Genomic DNA, 8,806 nt, shown 5'->3' on the forward strand with positions numbered 1-8,806 from the left:
CCTAAGCGGAACGCTCTCCTAGTATTATTGACCTTAATACCGTACCCACTATAAGGGTAGACTAACACCACTCTACTCAGCATCTTCAAAAAACTTGTAGAGCTTCCTCTAAACTAGATCGACCGCCGTAGTTTCTTCTAACTGGGATTGAATTTCATTGTACAATGCGGTAATCACCTCATTATACGGCGCATAAACTTTTCTAGTACAGAGATCCATGAGGAGCTACACACATGAAATAATAAACAGTTTCATAATTAAAAAAAAAAATCGAATATAAGAAATAAACAGTTCCCTAATTTCAAAAACATCGAACATGAATAAAAAGTTCCATAATTTCAAAAACACCGACCAAAATTTATATAAGTTCAACGCCCCTTTCCCCCCAATTTAAGACCTCCAATCGCTTCCCTGCACTTTTTTGTCACACTCACAGGGCGGAACAAACGACTGTGAGAAGCACTGAGTAGATGGAAATGATCAAACACTGGTCAGCAACACTGATTATACGCTAAATTAAAATGGCATAAACGATAAAACTTATAATTTTAAATAAAAGGAAATAAGAAAATATCGGTGCAATAGTAGCAAAAAGGAAAATGTTTGTTAAAACTCAAATTTTAATCAATTTAGCCTTAGTTGGAACGCCATATGAGTATCCTTTGTTAGAAAAGCGTAAATGGATTCCTATATTCCGTTTTATTCCTATAGAAAGGAATAAGGATTTCTGTTAGGAGCGATATGTTACGGAATAAGCCATGTTCCATTCCTCTTTTTAAAAAAAAGAGGTAAAACACACCAAAAAAGGGGAGTGATTTTGATGGAGATTCCTGAGTCCGCTTTGAATGGCAATTTTTCTCACTTAATAGATTTTTAATTGGTTTTTCAAATTTTGGTTACTATGGGCCGCAGTTTGTTAAAATTGAAAAGGAAAAGCCAAGACACGCGCAGTTAGAGGACGCAACACAAGTAAACGCGTCAATGAAAATCAACCTGGACAGCGAAAAGCAAAATGTGTCAAAATTGATAATGATAGCGATGATGATTGGGTTTGGGATTTTGACATGCATAAGCTCATCAATGCCTACCATACCTTTCTTAAGAAAACAAAGCTTCGGCGATATGTATTTCATAATGACAAAAGACAAGCCGAGGTAAAACGAACCAAACAAATTGAGAATGATGGCCATGACTATTAGATTTTGGATTTTGGCATGGATAAATTCATCAATGCCTACTATGTCTTTGAAAATCAAAACCTCGACTAGATAAATAGTTGGAAGAAAAAGAGGTTTTGTCCCAACACCTGAACAATTAAAAGAAACAATGGTTCGGCGATATGTCTGTCATAATGACAAAAGACAAGCCGAGGCAAAAGAAGAAGTTTTCGCCCCCCCCCCACCTGAACAATAAAAATAAACAAAGGTTCGGTGATTATGTCTTTCATAATGACTAAAGACCAGCCACTGCAAAAGAAGAAGTTTTTGTCCCACCAACTGAACAGCTGAAAGAAGCAAAGATCCGGTGATATGTCTTTCATATACATAAAAAAAAGGCCGAGGCAAAAATTAAAGGTCCAATGAAAAACAAAATTTTACTACTTCTAATTTAAGGTCTATTTGGGTGTCAAGACATTAAGAAAAGGTTCAAATTGTCTGTCTTTAGAAGGCAAGCAACAGAGAGAATCCATATATAGAAGCCTGCCGCGTGCCAGGACTGGAAAGCGAGTCCTATATATATATATATATATATATATATATATCTATATATATAAAAATAAGTTGTCTGTCTGTCTGTCTGTGGATCAGGTGACGTCATGTTTCTGTGTCGGCTGACGTCATGAAATTATTTGTCGTCATTTTTGCTTTGACGGTGACGTCATTAACGGTATTTAAGACATTTGTTCACGGAAAAATGTTTAATTGTAAAATGACTGAAGAACCTATTGGGTTTGGGATTTTGACTTGGATAAGGTCATCAATGCCTACCAGATTTAAGTTAAAAAAACAAAGGTTCGTCGATATGTACTTCATAGTGACGCTGAAAAATAAAGAAGAAAAAGAAAACTGAAAAAAGAAAAAAGGTAAAAAACTAAAAAAAAACTAAAAAGAAAAAACACTCAAAGAGAAATTACAGACCGGGACACAAATGACGACCGAGACAGAGGGAATATAAGTGACGACCGGGAACCTCAAAGAGAAATTACACACTGGGACACCCAGACACAAATCACGACTAGGACACAGGGAATATAAATGACGACCGGGACACAGGGACACAACTACAACGGGGACGCCGGGGGCACAGGCAGGATATATAAATGACGACCGGGACACAGGGATTGTTCGAATAGAAATTACAGACCGGGACACCGGGACACAAATGACGACCGGGACACAGGGAATATAAATGACGACCGGGACACTCAAAGAGAAATTACAAACTGGGACACCGGGACACAAATGACGACCGGGACAGAGGGAATATAAATGACGACCAGGACACAGGGACACATCATTAGAATAATGAGGTATAGATCTGAATACGGATTGTTTTCCCATGGACAATTAAATGTTGCATGTTCAAGAGTCAGTAAACCTGACAATCTATTTATATGCACAGACAATGGGACAGCGAAGAATGTTGTATATTCGCATGTTTTACGTAGTTAAAAACATATATTTATATCTATCTCTATTCACAGATGGGACACAGGGACACAACTACAATGGCGCGTAACTAATATGGCGCGTAACGACTTACGCGCGCGGGGGGGCTTGGGGGGCGCGAAGCGCCCCACCAAATAGGTGTTGGGGTGGCGCGAAGCGCCACCCCAACAGCTAGTATCTATATATATATAAAAATAAGTTGTCTGTCTGTCTGTGGATCAGGTGACGTCATGTTTCTGTGTTGACTGACGTCATGAAATTAGTTGTCGTCATTTTTGCTTTGACGGTGACGTCATTAACGGTATTTAAGACATTTGTTCGACAGAGGGAATATAAGTGACGACCGGGAACCTCAAAGAGAAATTACAGACTGGGACACCCGGACACAAATCACGACCGGGACACAGGGAATATAAATGACGACCGGGACACAGGGACACAACTACAACGGGGACACCGGGGGCACAGGCGGGATATATAAATGACGACCGGGACACAGGGATTGTTCGAATAGAAATTACAGACCGGGACACCGGGACACAAATGACGACCGGGACACCGGGACACAGGGATTATAAATGACGACCGGGACACTCAAAGAGAAATTACAAACTGGGACACCGGGACACAAATGACGACCAGGACACAGGGAATATAAATGACGACCGGGACACAGGGACACATCATTAGAATAATGAGGTATAGATCTGAATACGGATTGTTTTTCCCATGGACAATTATATGTTGCATGCTCAAGAGTCAGTAAACCTGAATATCTATTTATATGCACAGACAATGGGACAGCGAAGAATGTTGTATATTTGCATGTTTTACGTAGTTAAAAACATATATTTATATCTATCTCTATTCACAGGTGGGACACAGGGACACAACTACAACGGGGACACCAGGGGACAAAGGGGGGATATATAAATGACAACCGAGACACAGGGAATGTTCGATTAGCAATCACCATCAACAAAACTCAAAGGCAATCATTAGAATAATGAGGTATGGATCTGAACACGGATTGTTTTTCCCATGGACAATTATATGTTGCATGTTCAAGAGTTGGTAAACCTGACAATCTATTTGTATGCACAGATAATGGGAAAGCGAAGAATGTTGTATATTCGCAAGATAAAGTATATAAGGCTTTGTATATGACGTCATTATAAGATGATACTACAGACCGGGAAACGGGGACACAAATGACGACCGGGACACAGGGAATATAAATAACGACCGGGACACTCAAAGAGAAATTACAGACCGGGACACCGGGACACAAATGACGACCGGGACCGGGACACAGGGAATATAAATGGACACAGGGAATATAAATGACGACCGGGACACTCAAAGGGAAATTACAGAACGGGAAACCAGGACACAAATGACGACCGGGACACCGGGACACAGGGAATATAAATGACGACCGGGACACAGGGACACAACTACAACGGGGACACCGGGGGTACAGGGGGGATATATAAATAACAATGGGGACACAGGGAATGTTCGATTAGCAATCACCATCAACAAAGCTCAAGGGCAATCATTAGAATAATGAGGTATAGATCTGAATACGGATTGTTTTTCCCATGGACAATTATGTGTTGTATGTTCAAGAGTCGTTAAATCTGAGAATCTATTTATATGCACAGACAATGGGACAGCGAAGAATGTTGTATATTCGCAAGTTTTACGTAGTTAAGACACCGGAACACAGGGGATATAAATGACAACCAGGACACTCAAAGAGAAATTACAGACTGGGACACCGGGACACAGGGAATATAAATGACGACCGGGTCACAGGGACACAACTACAACGGGGACGCCAGGGGCACCGGGGGGATATATAAATGACGACCGAGACACAGGGAATGTTCGATTAGCAATCACCATGAACAAACCTCAAGGGCAATCATTAGAATAATGAGGTATAGATCTGAATACGGATTGTTTTTCCCATGGACAATTATATGTTGCATGTTCAAGAGTTGGTAAACCTGACAATCTATTTGTATGCACAGATAATGGGAAAGCGAAGAATGTTGTATATTCGCAAGTTTTACGTAGTTAAAAACACACACATATATATATATATATATATATATATATATATATATATATATATATATATATATATATATATATATATATATATATATATATATATATATATATATATATATATATATATATATATATATATATATATATCTATATTCACAGGTGAGACACAGGGACACAACTACAATGGCACGTAACTAATATGGCGCGTAACGACTTACGCCCACGGGGGGGGCTCTGGGGCGCGAAGCACCCCCACCAACTAGGTGTTGGTGTGGCGCTTCACGCCACCCCAACAGCTAGTATATATATATATATATATATATATATATATATATATATATATATATATATATATATATCATGAAAAGAGAAATCACCAATGCAACAGCACAAACACACACACACAAAAAAGAGAGAGACAGAAGGAGAAAAGGAAGACTGTTTTCCTAAATTAGTGATTAATATAGACAAGCACTTGAATGAGGCCTTAACCCTACTCATCCATACAATCACATAGGTCAAACAGCATAGCCACACACAATCAACCATAAAGAATAATCCATGGACAGGCAGTCATGTCGTCAATAAGTATAAGTCGTCGTTTTCCAAACAATAGAAAAAATAATATAGACAAATAATTCAGAGGCAACACCCAACATAAGGGCTCATCAGGAGAATACACTGGCCTATATAGGGTTTCGCCACTCTAAATTCTCTACCCAGCACAGTGTTGTGGCTACCACAGAATATCCATGGCATCCCCGCGTCAGGTATCACCCCCAAAATACATGCCTATGAAAGAAAAAAAAACAGCAAATGTGAAACAACCAAGTAAAACCAAAACAAGCTTATCCTGTTAATATATCCCTCCCTTTAGCAACAATAGGTAAACTAAATATTATAAATTTTACCAAATCACAAATATTAACACATTGCAAAAAACCTGAATAAACTAAACAATTATAGAATTCATCTTTACCATGTGGCTAATTTTTAAGAAAATCCGCTCAATTAGAAACACAATTCAAAATAAATGGCGCTGCGACAACATTTCTCGAACCTCCGAAATTAGTTGAAAATTTCTTTAAGTATTTCTAGATAATTCTTTTGATATTGACTTTTGCGATCGGAGGGGCTTGTGGGGGGGGGGTTTGCGAAGCGCCACACATATATATATATATATAAATACATAAATATATATATATATATATATATATATATATATATATATATATATCTATATATATAAAATAAGTTGTCTGTCTGTGGATGGATGGATGGATGTGTCAGGTGACGTCACCTGAAAAAACTGGATTAGGTGACGTCAAAACTGAAAAAACTAAAAAAAGGCAAAAACTACAAAAAAAACTAAAAACTAATAAAAAAAATAAAAAAGCTAAAAAACTAAAAAAACTATAAAGGTAAAAACCAATAAAAAACTAAAAAAAAAACTGAAAAAACTAAAAAAAGGCAAAAACTACAAAAAAAAACTAAAAACTAATAAAAAAAGTAAAAAAGCTAAAAAACTAAAAAAACTAAAAAAACTAAAAAAAGGTAAAAAACTAAAAAAAAATAAAAAATAAAAAAAAACTAAAAAAAGGAAAAAACTGAAAAATAAGCTAAAATAAAGGTAAAAAACCAATAAAAAACTAAAAAAAAAAGGAAAAAAACTAATAAATGACGACACTCAAAGAGAAAGCGACCAGGACAAAAGGAATGTTCGATTAGCAATCAACAAAGCACCGGGACACAGGGAGTATAAATGACGACCAGGACATAAGTAAAAAAAAAAAAACTATCTATATATATAAAAATAAGTTGTCTGTGGATCTGTGGATCGTGGATCAGGTGACGTCACCTGAAAAAACTGGATCAGGTGACGTCAAAACTGAAAAAACTAAAAAAAGGCAAAAACTACAAAAAAAACTAAAAACTAATAAAAAAAATAAAAAAGCTAAAAAACTAAAAAAACTAAAAAAAGGCAAAAACTACAAAAAAAACTAAAAACTAATAAAAAAGCTAAAAAACTAAAAAAACTAAAAAAAAGGCAAAAACTACAAAAAAACTAAAAACTAATAAAAAAAATAAAAAAGCTAAAAAACTAAAAAAACTAAAAAAACTAAAAAAAGGTAAAAAACTAAAAAAACTAAAAACTAAAAAAAAACTAAAAAAGGTAAAAACTAAAAGAACTAAAAAAGAAAAAAATAAATGACGACACTCAAAGAGAAAGCGACCAGGACAAAAGGAATGTTCGATTAGCAATCAACAAAGCACCGGGACACAGGGAGTATAAATGACGACCAGGACACAAGTAAAAAAAAAAATTAACAAAACTAAAAAGAAGGTAAAAACTACAAAAAAACTAAAAGAAAAAAAACTAAAAACTAATAAAAAAACTAAAAAATCTAAAAATCTAAATAAACTAAAAAAGAAAAAAAAAGGAAAAAAATAAAGGAGAAAAACAAAACTAAAAAACGAATGTATATACAGACCGGTACACCGGGATACAAATGACGACCGGGACACAGGGAATATAAATAACGACCGGGACACAGGGACACAACTACAACGGGGACACCGGGGGAAACAGGGGGATATAAATGACGACCGGGACAAAAAAACTAAAAAGAAATAAAAACTAAAAACTAATAAAAAAAACTAAAAAATCTAAAAATCTAAATAAGCTAAAAAAGAAAAAAAAAGGAAAAAAATAAAGGAGAAAAACAAAACTAAAAAACTAATGTATATACAGACCGGGACACCGGGATACAAATGATGACCGGGACCCGGGACACAGGGAATATAAATGACGACCGGGACACAGGGACACAACTACAACGGGGACACCGGGGGAAACAGGGGGATGTAAATGACGACCGGGACACCGGGACAGGGAATGGTCGATTAGCAATCACCATCAACAAAGCTCAAGGGCAATCATTAGAATCATGAGGTATAGATCTGAATACAGATTGTTTTCCCATGGACCATTATATGTTGCATGTTTAAGAGTCGGTAAACCTGACAATCTATTTATATGCAAAGACAATGGGACAGCAAAGAATGTTGTATATTCGCAAGTTTTACGTAGTTAAAACCATATATATATATATATATATATCTATATTCACAGGTGGGACATAGGGACACAACTACAATGGCGCGTAACTATTATGGCACGTAACGACTTACGCGCGCGGGGGGGCTTGGGGGGGGGCGCGAAGCGCCCCCACCAACTAGGTGTTGGGGTGGCGCGAAGCGCCACCCCAACAGCTAGTATATATATATATTTATATGTGTGTATTTGCATGTATGTATATATATTTATGTATATTAATTCAATTCATAAGTGTTAAATAATAAATTTAACACTTTGTGTTAAATTTATATAAATATATATATATATATATATATATATATATATATATATATATATATATATATATATATATAAATACGTTGTCTGTCTGTGTGTCTGTCTGTCAGGTGACGTCATTTTTCTGTGTCGACTGACGTCATGAAGTTAGTTGTCGTCATTTTTGCTATGACGGTGACGTCATTAAAGATATTTAAGACATGCGTTCACGGAAAAATGTTTAATTGTAAAATGACTGAAGAACCTACAATGGCAACAGCCGAGGAAGCTGCTCAAAGAGTCTATGCCAAAAAACTTGCAGCTGATAGAGAAAGTAAGAAAAGAAAGCGTGCCGAGGAATCACAAGAACAGCAAGAAAACAGGCTTGCGGCTAAAGAACGCAAAACCGCGCAGTTAGATGAAAATCCACCTGGAAAGCGAGAGTCAAAACATATCAAAACTGAAAATGATAGCGATGATGATTGGGTTTGGGATTTTGACTTGGATAAGGTCATCAATGCCTACCAGATTTAAGTTAAAAAACAAAGGTTCGGCGATATGTACTTCATAGTGACACTGAAAAATAAAGAAGAAAAAAAACTGAAAAATGTAAAAAACTAAAAAAAACTAAAAAGAAAAAACACTCAAGGATAAATTACAGACCGGGACACAAATGACGACCGACACAGAGGGAATATAA

The sequence above is a fragment of the Artemia franciscana genome, chromosome 15 (genome assembly GCF_032884065.1).
Source record: "Artemia franciscana chromosome 15, ASM3288406v1, whole genome shotgun sequence".
Taxonomy (NCBI): Eukaryota; Metazoa; Arthropoda; class Branchiopoda; order Anostraca; family Artemiidae; genus Artemia; species Artemia franciscana.